Source organism: Schistocerca nitens, chromosome 8 (assembly GCF_023898315.1).
Source record: "Schistocerca nitens isolate TAMUIC-IGC-003100 chromosome 8, iqSchNite1.1, whole genome shotgun sequence".
NCBI lineage: Eukaryota > Metazoa > Arthropoda > Insecta > Orthoptera > Acrididae > Schistocerca > Schistocerca nitens.
This window is the reverse complement of record NC_064621.1, coordinates 549,503,733-549,519,825: the sequence shown is the minus strand read 5'-3', so window position 1 is coordinate 549,519,825 and position 16,093 is coordinate 549,503,733. Positions and strand designations below refer to the sequence as shown.

The window sequence follows — 16,093 nt, the reverse complement described above, 5'->3', positions numbered from 1 at the left end:
TGAAGGGTGGAATAGAAAAATTGAATGGTGCAGTGTGTACGATTGCAGATGTGCTCAATTACAGAAAGAGTGATGTCTGGAAAAAATTCGACGATGCAGACTACGCTTTAGACAAAAAAACGTACTAAGTTCGCTCAAAAGAAACAATATGGTTGTATTGTTGTTTATTCCACCTTGACCGTGATAAAACATATGCCCTTCGTCAAAGACAGGGTACAGAGCACTGTCACTGTTATGCCCCTACGACCAAAATGTGAATATTTGTGTGTTCTCTCGGTCATGGCATCGATCGGCCTTGGCACAGTGGTAACATCAGTTCCTGTCAGATCACCGAAGTTAAGGGCTGTCGAGCTTGGCTAGCATTTTGATGGGTCACCATCCAGGTCTGCCGAGTGCCGTCGGTGAATGGGGTGCACTCAGCCCTTGTGAGGCCAGTTGAGGAGCTACTTGACTGAGCAGCAGCATCTCCAGTCACGGAAACTGTCAACAGCCTGGAGAGCGGTGTGCTGATCTCATGTCCCCCCATATCCGCACTGGTGCCACCCAAGGTCTGAGGATGATATGACGGCTGGTCGGAACCATTGGGCCTTCAAGTTCTCCTCGAATAGTATTTAATTGGTCATGGCAGCTTGTGTTTATGGGCTAATAGTAAGTTATGTAGCTTATTATTAATTTGTATAACTGTTTTGAAGGAGATTTTATATTTATATTAGTAATTAACACCATTTACAGAACACATTTCATGCTTCTGTCGTGTTTTCTTATACACAGACCGGGTTATGTTTCGAGAGAGAGAGAGAGAGAGAGAGAGGGAGAGAGAGAGATAAAATTTACGTGCACACAAGTAATACATACACACATAAACACTATAAATATACAATCAAAACCATATAATTTTAATTAATATTGTGTTGATACTGGTTGCTGATGAGGAGGAAAGTTAGTTATTAGTATTTTATTAATGATCTCATTCATAAGCGGCCATATCACAGCCATCACAGTTGCTCAAGAAAGTTATAATTATGCTTTACTTGTTTAATCAGAAACGGACGATGACTCTCCTTGTCCGCAGTCTCGATGATTCGAAGCGATCTGCAATCATGTGTAAATAAAATGTCTTGGTTTTCTTGCGTTGCGTAGTCAGTCGGGAAACCTCAGATCAAGCGGAAAGTTTGCTCTGATAGAGTTTAATTATCCGATGAAATAATGGAGCCGGCCGGTGTGGCCGAGCGGTTCTAGGCGCTACAGTCTGGGACCGCGCGACCACTACGGTCGCAGGTTCGAATCCTGCCTCGGGCATGGATGTGTGTGATGTCCTTAGTTTAGTTAGGTTTAAGTAGTTCTAAGTTCAAGGGGACTGATGACCTTAGAAGTTAAGTCCCATAGTGCTCAGAGCCATTTGAATCATTTGAAATAATGGAGCTCTTGGATCTAGTAATTGCAGGTTCGTTTCCAATTCATCGGAAGTTCCCTTCTGATTACCAACGAAACGACACCTCCGTGCAAATTTCCCATTAAAGAATACATATATAATGAAATTCCTTACACTCCTTTGATGTAAATGCTCAGTATATATTTTCTTCAGTACCATACAATATATTTTCAATCTCTTTCTTCTAGTAATCTCGATAGCAAAATTACAATTATTCAATGCGGCTATTCTGCACGGAGAAGATCCTTGAAGTCCCCTCACACATCAGAGAGAATATTACAAAGAGTAATTATGCGCTCATGGAATAGTAATAGTACTGTACTACTTTGCGCATCGACTCTGCGAGTATATAGATGGTCAAGTAGGAAACGTAATTCACTCATAGAATTGTGCAGGGATAATTAGTAGAATATAAAGAGATATTACAACCAGATAGTGGATCGAAGGGCGAAGAGGGTGGTTCAAATGGCTCTAAGCACTATGGGACTTAACATCTGAGGTCATCAGTCCCCTGTAACTTAGAACTACTTAAACCTAACTGACCTAAGACATCACACACATCCATGCCCAAGGCAGGATTCGAACCCGCGATCGTAGCAGTCGCGCCGGACGGCCAACAGTTAAACAACCAGCGGCGGGGATTCGCCAGGAGAGTTCGGATATGACGTCACTGCATCCGCTGACGAGTTTAAAGAGGGTTCACGGAGCTCACTTCTGATCTCTAGTGGCCTAATTTTCTTGGAAAGTACGCTCTCGGAATATCAACAGCAAACCTCTTGAGTATAGAGAACGCCCCTCTTAACCAATGGATTTTCTTGAGCATCGCATTAACGCTCTAGTGCTTCCTAGACAATCCCGGGATGAAACGTGCCGTTCTTCGTTGGATCCCCTCTATCATTTCTATTAAGCCAACCTGATAAAGTTCCCAGATTAATGAGCAATATTCAAGTTCGGTTTCAAGTATTTTGTCAACCACATTTATCATGGACTAATTACATTTCTTTAAGATTCCTGCAATGAAAATCTAGTTGACATTTGCTTTTCCTAAGATTTGTTGCATGTGGTCGTTCAACATTAGGCTGCCCTGGACGGCCATTACTGGGTTGATTGATTTGGGGGAGGGGACCAAACAGTCATGTCAACGATCCCTTCGGATTAAGGAAGGAAGTCTGCCTTGCCCTATAAAGGAACCATCCCTGCATTTTCCTGAAGCTATTTAGGGAAATGACTGAGAACTTATTTCAGGACGGCTGGACGCAGGTTTGCTAACCACTGCGTCACTTCATTTAGTCATTATTGGGTATTTTACGGATGTTACTGAGTGCAGTAATTTTTCATCAGCAGCACAATCTAAGAGTTTATGTGCAATTTGTTATATTTGTTTACATTAAGGGTCAATTACCAGACCAAACACAAATCATCGGTTCTCTGACAGTCTTCCTGCATTTCGCTACTGCTCTCTACCGTTGCTGCAGTCTTACAAACAACAGCGTCGCCTCCCGAACAGCCTTATGGAGTTTCCACGTCATCCACTACATCATCGGTCGACAAACCGCGGTTCGCGAGCCACATGCGGCTCTTTGGTCCCTTAATACTGGCTCTGCAACAAAATGAAGTGCGGGGGCGCATGTACAGTCTGATTAAAACGCCTGCGTCCATGCCCGAAAGACTGCTATTGTAGTCAATGTCAGCACCCCACGCGCTTGGGAATTTCACCTGCCTCTGTCTGAAACGATTTGCTTTCCCTCCAACGTTCACCCACCAGCGGCAATTTCCCCTTCATTCGCAGCTGTTCTTCACATTTAAGGGCCACGAAGCTTCAGTCGACCTGTATGCTCGGAGGAGGCGCTTCGGATTCGAGTACGAGTTGGGCGAGCCAGTCGCAAGTTGTTAGTGCTACTCGGAGCATGCAGTTCCCTACTTTTTTCCAACCAGCTGAAAATGCTACAGGTATTTTTGTCATCAGATTGTAATTATTTTGTGTTGACAACTATTATTATGAAATGAAACATTTTAAGTGCCCTGTTAGACATGGCTACTAAGCAAAAGAAGAAAAACAGAAGACGGAAACCACGAATTTAAAGTTGTATGAACCGAGACATTCGCTATTATTCGAAACTTGAATGTCCTCCCGACCCGTCTTATTTATCGGCAAAAATTGGCTCATAACAAAAAATCAAATTTGGAGTGTCACTTTGCAATCAAATACATGGAATTTAATGCTATATGTACTGTCTGTAATACAAGGGAAAAAGCAGGAAAGGAACTACAGAAGAATCAAATCAAGTTCTGTATTTAACTGCTTGATACAATCTTCCAAGAATGTCAATAACTCAAGTTTTGAAGTTAGTGGAGAGACTACGAAGAGTGGAAAACAATATACAGACGTAGAATACATGAAAGTTGTTTTACTAATGCATCTGAAGAGCTATTTCAGGAAATTTAAAAACCAAGCAGATATTCTACAAAAAAAAAGTTCCATGGTTCTCATTGTCTGATAAAGCGGTGAACGATAGAACGGACAAGATGTCTTCGAGTGTAACCAAAGAGCAAGTTGAAGATTTTAAATTCGTTTGAGCTTCATCAATAGGAGCTGACGAATTTTGTGACAAATTATACAGTGCAAGTTTCACTTTTTGGACGATTTCATATGCAGGTGTTAAAGGAGAAAGGGATAGTCACTCAAAGGTCAAACATTTGGAGAGGAAATAGGAAATACTGAAACTCAGTGCATTGAAAATCATCATAATCCACTGTATGATATTGCCTCACTGTCAGTTTTAACAGACAGGAAGAAAAGTATGATTGGCGTAAGATATGGGTTTCTTACAATTTTGAAAGAAAAAATTAATCGTGAGATACTGACTATAACGACATTCATCAAGAAGCGTTTCTTAGATATATTTCCAGAAGAAATTTGCAAAGTTATAGAAATTTGGATTAAGATTACCAACTCCACTATAGACAAAGCTCGTAATCATCGACAATTTTTAAAAAACAGTTGTAATGTCGAATGAGACGCAGGTGTTCTGCTACATAACAGGGTATGTTGGTTATGAGTAAGAAACGTTTTGAAACTTTTCGCTTTCTCATCAAAAGAAATTAAAGCATTTCTCTTTGAAAAGTATCTTCAATATCCAGATCTAAGGAACGATCAGTGAATGAAAAAATTTTATTTCAAGTTAGACTTTACATTTTACCTCTATCATCTTAATCGTAAGCTACAGGAGCAAGAAAACTTTTTTTTTTGAAAACGAATTCACTCTTTCTGCTAAAGTTTTTGAATGAAGAACAATGATCCACTTTCCAAGCTTGTCGAAACATCGCCATGAACGTAATTTCGATATTGACGTTTTATATTTCGAAACAACACTTCCGAATGTAAGTGAAGCTTTTCTCAACAGGTTTCAGAAATTCAGAAACAGGAAAGTAAGGTAAGCCTTTTAAAAAAACTGCACTTGATGGATTTAAAAAACAAACAATAGTGGAGCTCGAAATAGAAATATTCGAGAAAAATAAATGTGAACTTCGTTCACAGCTCGAGTGATTGGCTTTGAAACACTTTGAGAAGGAAAATATGTTGATGTTCATCACCTGAAATAGTGAAACTTCCTGGCAGATTAAAACTGTGTGACCGACCGAGACGAACTCGGGACCTTTGCCTTTCGCGGGCAAGTGCTCTACCATCAGAGCTACCGAAGCACGACTCACGCCCGGTCCTCACAGCTTTACTTCTGCCAGTATCTCGTCTCCTACCTTCCAAACTTTACAGACGCTCTCCTGCGAACCTTGCAGAACTAGTACTACTGAAAGAAAGGATACTGCGGAGACATAGCTTAGTCACAGCCTGGGGGATGTTTCCAGAATGAGATTTTCACTCTGCACTCCGCTGCAGTATGTTTAGTCAGTATGTACTGTACTTCCTCGATTCACCGCCAGTTGGCCCAATTGAAGGAAGGTAATGTTGACTTCTGCGTTTGTGTTGACATGCGACTCATTGCTCTACAGTACTAGCATCAAGCACATCAGTACGTAGCATCAACAGGTTAGTGTTCATCACGAACGTGGTTTTGCAGTCAGTGCAATGTTTACAAATGCGGAGTTGGCAGATGCCCATTTGATGTATGGATTAGCACGGGGCAATAGCCGTGGCGCGGTACGTTTGTATCGAGACAAATTTCCAGAACGAAGGTGTCCCGGCAGGAAGACGTTCGAAGCAATTGATCGGCGTCTTAGGGAGCACGGAACATTCCAGCCTATGACTCGCGACTGGGGAAGACCTAGAACGACGAGGACACCTTTAATGGACAAGGCAATTCTTCGTGCAGTTGATGATAACCCTAATGTCAGCGTCAGAGAAGTTGCTGCTGTACAAGGTAACGTTGACCACGTCACTGTATGGAGAGTGCTACAGGAGAACCAGTTGTTTCCGTACCATGTACAGCTTGTGCAGGCACTATCAGCAGCTGATTGGCCTACACGGGTATACTTCTGCGAATGGTTCATCCAACAATGTGTCAATCCTCATTTCAGTGCAAATGTTCTCTTTACGGATGAGGCTTCATACCAACGTGATCAAATTGTAAATTTTCACAATCAACATGTGTGGGCTGACGAGAATCCGCACGCAATTGTGCAATCACGTCATCAATACAGATTTCCTGTGAACGTTTGGGCAGGCATTGTTGGTGATGTCTTGATTGGGCCCCATGTTCTTCCACCTACGCTCAATGGAGCACGTTATCATGATTTCATACGGGTTACTCTACCTGTGCTGCTGGAACATGTGCCTTTACAAGTACGACACAACATGTGGTTTATGCACGATGGAGCTCCTGCACATTTCAGTCGAAGTGTTCGTACGCTTCTCAACAACAGATTCGGTGACCGATGGATTGGTAGAGGCGGACCAATTCCATGGCCTCCACGCTCTCCTGACCTCAACCCTCTTGAGTTTCATTTGAGGGCATTTGAAAGCTCTTGTCTACGCAACCCCGGTACCAAATGTAGAGACTCTTCGTGCTCGTATTGTGGACGGCTGTGATACAATACGCCATTCTCCAGGGCTGCATCAGCGCATCAGGGATTCCATGCGACGGAGGGTGGATGCATGTATCCCCGCCAACGGAGGATATTTTGAACATTTCCTGTAACAAAGTGTTTGAAGTCACGCTGGTACGTTCTGTTGCTGTGTGTTTCCATTCCATGATTAATGTGATTTGAAGAGAAGTAATAAAATGAGCTCTAACATGGGAAGTAAGCGTTTCCGGACACATGTCCACATAACATATTTTCTTTCTTTGTGTGTGAGGAATGTTTCCTGAAAGTTTGGCCGTACCTTTTTGTAACACCCTGTATAGTTTCAGTTAGAAAAACTGGCTCTTAAGAGAAATTTCAACCTTTTTACTGTTTAGATTTCTCTCTTTTGACTGACAAGTTTCCGACTACTGCACTAGATCATTTATATATGTGTATGTATTGCAGACAGTAGCGTGCGTGCAACACACTGTTGGCGGGCTCCCCAAACGTTCGTGTCGCGTTCTGTCTGCCAGTACCTCTCGTCGCTGTACTACTGACCAAGCGCCAGAACCCGAAACAGCCTGATGCCTCTATAGCTGCTGTAGCAGCTCCGTTACAACGTCTCAGCCAGGAGCACAACTGGTGAAGATGTTAAACTGTGTGAAATTGCACGTTAGTCGTCTAAACGCCACAGCTGGAAGTGTTGGGCTAAACGCCAGCTCTACGAGTTGGTAAACACGCTCTGGAGTGGTGCGACGAACACAAAGGACAAGCAGTGAGGTGAGCAGTTGGGCCTACTCCGGACTGAAGATGTGACCAGCACTCTGAATCCAGGTGAGTGGTGGGCCAAGCCAAAACAAGGTAATCAGCAGGAGTAGCGTTCAATCTGCCGCCGACGATAAGGTTTTCAACGACTGTAGGCTGAATTTTTAAGAAATATTTGGCAAGACGGGCGTTTCCTTTTGGACTACCAAATTTCTGGATAATATGATGCTGAAGACAACGCCAGGCTGTATAATGTAGTGTTGTTGTAAATCAGACCACTCTGTAACCTTCAAACCTTAATAATCTCCTGAACGTCTCAGTTGTTACGGGTATATTTCACAGGTCGAGATTCTAAAACAGGGAAGATTTATCACTGCAGTCGAAATCTGGGCGACAGGAATAAAATCATCGAAGAATGCAGATAAATGCCATTTGGTCTCATTCGGATCAGCAGAAACACAGAATTAGATGCTCTACTTTTTGTGAAATATTATGGGACTTAACTGCTAAGGTCATCAGTCCCTAATCTTACACAATACTTAACGTAAATTATCGTAAGGACAAACACACATACCCATGCCCGAGGGAGGACTCTACCCTCCGCCGGGATCAGCGGCACAGTCCATGGCAGTAGCACCTCAGACCGCTCGGCTAATCCCGCGCGGCTGTACACAATTCACAGGTAACATCCGACAAATACACTGTGGGCACCAGTAATAATAAAAGAATAATAAAAAAGAACACCTACACCCTTCTGCGGAAAATACCCAGTACAATGCGAGATCTGTTTGAAAAATGAAGTTCAAGAAATAGTCAACATATTCACACATTTGAGCTATAAAGTACCTTTTCTGAAAGAAATAGACAGTTGGAAAAGCCTGAAGTATATATAAAGGATTGAGTCATAAATAATGTAATTAAACTGCCACTAGTCAAGAAGCACGGCAGAATACACCTTTGTAAGTACTTAGATAGACCTGTGCTGCACTGGACAATAAAGACAAAATATGCAAAATACTAACAGCCTGTGAAAAGAGATTTTTGAGATGAACAGCAGGTTACATAGAATAGGATACAAAAGGAATGAAGACGTGTTGAAGGAATTTAAAAACGAACCAATCACATATTATATTCAGAACTGGAAGAAACATTTAAGTCTGTGTCTATATACATACTCCGACACAGTACGGTACGTGGTGGCGAATACTCTGTACCACTACTAGTCATTTCCTTTCGTGTTGCCCTCACAAATAGAGCGAGGGAAAAAGAACTGGTTGTAAGCCCTAATTTGTTTCATCTTCCTGGTCCTTATGCTATATATGTACTTTGGCAGCAGTAGAATTTTTCTGCATTCAGCTCCAAATGCCAGGTCTCTAAATTTTTCCAGTAGTGTTCCTCGAAAAGAACGTCGTCTTCCCTCCAGGAATTCCCATATGCGTTCCCGAAGCATCTCCGTAAAAAAAGACGGAACTTTGTGGTAAGGTCTTATAGGACCAAACTGATGAGGTCATCGGTCCCTAAGCTTACACACTACTTGATCTAACACCACACACACACACACACACACACACACACACACACACACACACACACACACACACACGCACGCCTGAGGGAGAACTTGAACCTCCGACGGTGTCTGCATAATACTTTCGTAATGTTCAAACCTACCGGTAACAAATCTAGCAGTCAGCCTCTGAGTTGCTTCGATATCTTCCTTTAATCCAACATCGTGGTGAGGGCAAAAACTTGAGCAGTACTCAAGGACAGGTCGTAGTAGTGTTCTAAATGCGGTCTCCTTTACATATGAACCACACTCTCCTGAAGTTCTCCCGATAAATCGAAGTCGATTCACATTCGCTACTACAGTTCTTACAAGCTCTTTCCATTTTATATCGCTCTGTAACGTTATGCTGGGTATTTAATCGACCTGACGGTGTCAAGCAGAACGCTATTAATGCTGTATTCGAATTACGGGTTTGATTTTCCTTCTCATCTGCATTAACTTACATATTTCTACATTTAGAGTTAACTGCCAATCATCACAGCGACTAAAAATGTTCTGTAAGTCGTATCATCCTACAATCACTCACCAACATCAACTCTTCCCGTACACCACCGCATCATCAGCAAACAACCACAGATCGCTGCTGACCCTTTTTTTTTTTTTTTTACTGCAGCGAGTACACAAGAAGATTCGTCACGGTTATCATCATTGGCCATTTGACATGAACTGCTGGATAAATGCCTCCGACAGAGGTTTCCATGCATTACAGACTTCAAGTGTAGGTACCTATTTTGCTGTTGCACGTTTCCTAATATCATTCAGATAGACGTCTCGCCTTTTCTTATGTCTTAAAATGCAGCCAACAGCTTTCTCGGTCCATCTGCCACCTGTGTACTTGGCTACATATCCTATACATTGCAGTCTTTTCCTCCATTCGCTCCCTTGATCCACTAGTTTGTCTTCATGTATTTCCTAGTCTTTCAAGATGTATCTCTCCATTGCTAGCTGAACAATACTGAAGTCGTTTAACTGCTTTCGTATTAAAACTATGTCTCGCCACCATAAACCAGAACTGCTAATACACACATAAAGAACTTTCGAAAGAATAAGATGAGGCTCATTTATGGAAGAAGCTGGATTTTCAGAGGCTGGATGTCAAATACGTACATAACTACTATTATACACAGTCTTCCCACACACATGATAAACTTTCTGTTCATATTCGATACAGGTCATGTTAATGTCTGTGTTTACAGATGTGAGCTGATGGACTAATTTATATGTCGCACCTGTGCGGTATTTTGTATAGAGATGATCTGTACATTGTTTGATAACGACTATACAGTCAAAATTGACCAATAACAAATCACATGGAAACTGTGCAGCCCGCAATGGACAATTTTATCTTTTTTCTTTTTGAAAAATATATCAAGGCTGTGAAGCCGTGTGCAAACAAGATCAGTAAGGAGAGTGTCTGAATACATCGATCTCGGGGCTAGTTACGTACAGTACAGATCCTGATGTTAGTGGTTAACTTATATTAGTTATTTCCCCTGCTGTGAGTCACGTCAATATAGTTTCCGTTCGTACTAATCGCTGTGGAACTGTTTTTCTGAAGACCGAGTCTTGCGTCCTGCAGATAGAGTTATGTCATCAGGGGAACCGTATTCCGCGATGTTTATTGTCATTCCATTACACTCGTAGTCTGAAACTGCCTTTTACCAAAAATAAGCTCAGAGCGAAGCGGAAACGATTTGTAGCATTAAAATCCCACTGTAGCTGGCTGTCCTATAAAAAAATAATACGCACGCTTTCAAACGCGTCTGTTTCATATTTGTCGGTGTCTGACTAACTTGCAAACAATTTGGATCTGGGACTCACTCGGTCATAAAAATCAAACAAAACAAACACAGTGAATAGACAGAAGGAAATTAAAAAACAGGATAAAAATACTACAGCGAGAAATAATTTTGAAGCATTTACCGACCATTTTGCTTCATTTACAAACTGAACTTGAAGACACTTTTGTCTGTTGGAACAGCTACGCATTGGACCTTGATTATTGCTATTTTTGTTGCTTGAGTGTGCTAAGAAGACTGTTCTAAAGAATTCGCCTTGAAGTGCTGTTGTGAAATCTTTTGCAGTACAGATATTTTGCTTGTAGTAAAAAGTTGCACGATAGCGTAAATCATGGATCAATTTAACAGGTTCAAATGGCTCTGAGCACTATGAGACCTAACTTCTGAGGTCATCAGTGCCCTAGAAGGTAGAACTACTTAAACATAACGAACATGAGGACATCACACACATCCATGCCCGAGGCAGGATTCGAACCTGCGCCCGTAGCGGTCGCGCGGTTCCAGACTGAAGCGCCTAGAAGCACTCGGCCACACCGGCAGGCTCAATTTAACTGTGGGAAAGTTCTGTTCATACTGTTTGATACGTGTGTGTGTTCCTCTTACAGTTTTCAGTTGTTATCACCAAAGGAAAATTAACCATTGTTGCAGAAGTTTTGTAAGAAGTTTGGTCTTTAAGTTTGGAGTGAAGGATTGGAGAGATGAATGGAAACATGGCCGAACCTCTCCCGAGTGTGAACCACGAGAAGGACCATCTAGATACGCAACCACAGAGGAAACCATCGAGACAAACAGCAATTATCTTATACACGGTGCAGTCACATTAATGCGATCACCGCCTGTGTTCGATGTCAGCGTGCAGTAACCACTCCCAGACGACACGTGGCAGCAGCGGCAGTGTAGGGTATATAAAGCGTGTCGGGGGTAAGCACGAAACAGTACAGCCATTCTAACGCGGAAACTGAGCAATTTGTCTGTCGTCCAAAACGGCAAGATCATTGGTTTTCGGGACAAGGGTGGAAGAATTTCTGACACGGCTACGTTTGTAAACTGATGGCGTGCCACCGTGGTTAGAGCATACTGTGCGTGGCAATAAGGCGCTGTCGAAAACCGGCGCCTAAGCTCCTGTTGTGGACCTCGGGCCACAGATGACAGGGGTGAACGAAGGCTGCGAAGATGTGTAAGGGTGAATAGACGTGCAACTGTTGAGCAGCTGACAGCCCAGGGGCTACCACGAGTGTCTCCTCAACGACCTTTGCTGCATGAAGGTCTCCGCAGCAGGAGCCTGGGCTGTGCACCCATGCTGACTGCTGTTCATTGGTGACGAAGGCTGGAATTTGCACGCCAATACCACAACTGGTGGCCCGCGGAATGGCGACATATGGCCTTTTCAGATGAATCACGTTTTATGCGCCATTGGACAGATTGTCGTGATGTGTACGGCCCTGTAACTATCGTCGGAAGGATCCAGGTCGGAGGAGGGCCCTTATGGTCTGAGGAATGTTTTCGTGGCATTCCCTGGGTGATGTAGTCATCCTGGAAGGTGCAATAGATCAACAAAAGTATTCATCTATCCTTGGGGACCATGTACGCCCCTACTTGCAGCTTGTTTTTTTCTTCGCATGACGACATCTACTAGCAGGACAATGTAACTTGTCATACAGCTTGCAGTGTACGTGCGTGAGAGTTGACCGTACTAGCCAGCCACCAAACTCCCCCGACTTAAGAATCGAGAATCTGGGACTACCTCCATCGGGCCATGGATCGTCCTAGCACAGTTGCCTACGGCATTGGAAGCGGCACGGCTCCACATCCCAGTACCTTCTAGAACATCACTGACACACTTGCTCTACGCCCACGCTGCAAAAGGTGGTTATTCAGGTTCTTGACAGGAATTCGCCTTAATGTGACTGGATCCTGCAGATGTAAAGTTGAGGCTATAATCATACCAAAACGAAGGGTTCAATACATTTTATTGTCTCCAGCCAAGAACAATAACCTTTACGCAAATTGTGTCAAATGTAATGGATATTAATCAACATTTCTAGTAGTATTTAGATTTTTCATAATTCAGTTTTCTTAGCACACTAAATTTTTTTGGCGCAGAAATTTATCTTCTCGACCTAGGAGAGAGCAATGAGTGTAACTATTGTAATCTATACATACTGTAGTGACTGTATGTCGACTTCTACACACAGTAATCGCTGTAAATTCATCCTCTAGTTAAGATGTATGCCAGCCGTTAAGTCGTCGTCCTGTTCGATATGTGTACGACTCTGATTTTCGCAGGAGGATGCTTTGAACGGGAACGTTATGGCAGGCATGCCTTCAGCAGGCTCCAGACACTATAGAAGAAAATCCTGGTGGTCGGTTGACTTGCTACGGAGCGGAGTTTTCAGTCCCTACTGAGGAGACGGCCAGCACAAAGTAGTCTCTTCTCTCCAAGATACAGCAGTTCTTGTCTTCTCAAACGCCGGACCACGGTGCCGTATTTTCATCGAGTAAGTACATCGTAGGAGTATTCCTTTTAGTATAGCCATTGTAGCTGAGTTTCACGATATATTAACTGAATGTCGCTCTGTCTGAGACCATCTTCTGACCAACAAGGTTGCAGACCACGCAGAGGTAGGTAACAGTCCCTGCGGCGCCTTGTTGTACACAACCACTGCTTGCAGGGAGCAGCGTCCGGACGCTTCATCGGACAGCAGGCTGTCGCCCGTACACCAGCTGATCACTGACGGTTTTGGCTTTCTCCCCTCTTATGTCGACCTCTCTCTCTCTCTCTCTCTCTCTCTCTCTCTCTCTCTCTCTCTCTGGATCCGTAGAAATGTGGAATTATTTACGTTCATTGTCCAAGTCTTTTTCTCCGACCACAAGTGGCAGACAAATCTTGAGCTTCAATATCACCATTTGTATGCGAGAAAAATCTTTGTTTTTAATATCAGATTGCTAGAACCTTAGCCTACATTTCAGTACTACAGAACGAGGCTGTACAAAAAAAAAAAAAAAATCCCGATAAGTGCGTACAAACTCAATTATATATGTACGTAGGTAGTTTACCCATCCCGGGAATCCGGAATTTCCGTCATTTTTGACTGTTAGACTATTGATATCGATCCTAGAAACATATTAAATTAATTGACAAAAATGGCCATAACATTTGATTGCACCGACACAGAAGCTTAAATTGTTTGCATTGCCAAGGGACCATAGACCTTAGTATCATAAATGTCCACCCTTTTCTGAGGGAAAAAAGGTCTTAACAGACGGACACAAAGGCATTAGGTTAACAAATGACCAAACAATTTTTTTCGTGTGGTAACAATTTTCGGATTGTTGTTTCCCTTACTTTTACTATAAAAACGTTGCTTATTGTCGAATTTCAGAGTTCCAGATCAACAGGAAGTACCCTATAGGTTTTGATGAGAGACTTTCCGAGTATCAAATTATACGATGTAAATGGCGGTATCTTTTGATTGCATTGATGTACAGGCTTAAATTTTTAACACCTCTAACGGATCATAAACCTTAGTATGTGACATAACTTTCAACTTGATGCGTCTGTCTGCATCTGAGAAGCAAGGTTTCTAAAAGTCTGACAGAGACAGACGGCAAAGCGATCCTACAAGGGTTCCGTTTTTAGCGACTGAGGTGCGGAACAGTAAATAGAACATACTGATCAGCTGCAATAACCAATCTTCCTATTTGTTTTCACTTCTTATAGTTCCGTATAGCTTCCTCGGATATAGTGAGATGGCAAACAAGTCCATAAAACACCCTTGCCTGTTAGTAGAACACGATGTGTGTTACGTTACCGATTAGGTCAGGAATTAATTGGCGAGTGAAAATTGGAAACGTTTTGAGTGCCATTTTTTTATTACAAAATGTGTTTTCCGTGCTGTTGTGTTCTCGGTGTTCTGTTTCATGTTTCTAGACTTGATGCAAGTGAGAGACGGCGGATAAAGTCCTTCAGAGATGCGTCAGCACACGGCTCATACGCGTAGTCTTTGCGCCAACATTTTTCCACCTGCAATTCCAAAATTTAAAATATGTCAGAACTGGTTTTTGTTCACTAGAATGCTACTGATTAAAAACATTTCTGTACTTGTATAATCACAAATAAAACATAGTGCGTCAGCATTACTGGCACTTGGAACAAAAACATCCATCCTGCTTTTTGTCGAAAATTGATATTTTTGAGACCGTTCTTGTCTACGAAGTACATCTTGATTCTTGCAAATAAAACAGCAACCAGACACTGTTACCAATCCTAGTTATTTACACGAATAGTGCCGTCACAGGTTTCGAACCGACAGTTTTATCTTCAGACTGTTGTTCACATTTATATTATCATCGCTGTTTACGTTAGTTGTAGGATAAAAGTAGTCAGCAACTAAAGTAAACAGCAACAAACAATATAAACGTGAGGAGCCGACTGAAGATGAACCTGTCAGTTAGAAACCGGTGACGGAGAAATTTGTGTAACTAAATAGCGTTGTTGGTAGTGGTTGGTCTTCTTCTTTGGGAGAATGGATTTGTAAAATCTCTCTCATTAACAGCTTTGACCAGTCCGTTTCCTGGAGTGGAATTTAGAACATTCTTAAAAAATATTGCTTTCCTATTTTTTTTTTTTTTGCATGATACGGAGAGCAGCATAACTGTGGGATATCGGAATAACTTTTCAATTGTTTGGATACAAATCAGTTTTGTAGAAAGACACACACTTTTTTTTTCATTGTCCTGTCAAATGCCAGATTTGGCACTTAGAACGTTTCCCATTTGTCTCTGCCGCTTAGCTTAACTAGACACCACCTGACGCGAACACAGAGGTAACAGGAAGAAAGCAATCCGCTCTACGACTGCCCCTATGTACGAGAACGGGCTATCGCTGGACTGTAAAGCTGTAGGCTGCAGATAAAGTTCTATTCCCTTATAGCTCTAGCGGCTACTTTTATCGCAAAGTATGAACTCCTCGACTCCGTTATGAGTGGCGGTAAAGGCGTGCCATTACCCACAGCCACCGGCGACAAGCAAACTGCAGAAGAACATTACGACCAGCCGCGCAGCGGTGGTGCACTAGTACGACCACGGCCAACGAATGTCGTGGTAGCAGCTGCTGCGACCTAGGCTGGGCTGCGGCTCTCCGGCACGGCTCGCAGTCGTTTGCTCGCAGATCGGTCGCGAGATTGAGGTTACGGAAACAGACACGGCTGTGTGGCTCTGGAAGTATGATGCGAAACGAAAGAAACTGGCCATGTGCAAGGAGGACTCGCGCTCTGACTATTCCGCACAAACTTAATTATCTGTACCGGCGTCGGCCTCGGCGTGATAAACTTCACGCGTGCCGTGTGTGCGGGTGGCGTGCGGGATAAATTTCGGCCTTCTCGGATTTGCTAGGTCCTTCTCGGAAGAAACCAGTTTTCTTTCTTTCTTTCTTTGGGCCTTGTCTCACGTCACTCGGGGTCGGCCTTGTTGGTACGGATTTGGCAGTGTTAGTTTCAGAGGGTGGCCGGA

The 16,093-nt window shown here is 42.9% G+C and overlaps 1 protein-coding gene across 1 annotated transcript in view; it reads right to left on the bottom strand.

Moving 5' to 3' along the window:
• The window catches only part of LOC126199670 (feline leukemia virus subgroup C receptor-related protein 2), a 745,948-nt gene that overhangs the window by 527,409 nt on the left and 202,446 nt on the right, over positions 1–16,093 (bottom strand). The gene's annotated exons all lie outside the window — the stretch shown is intronic.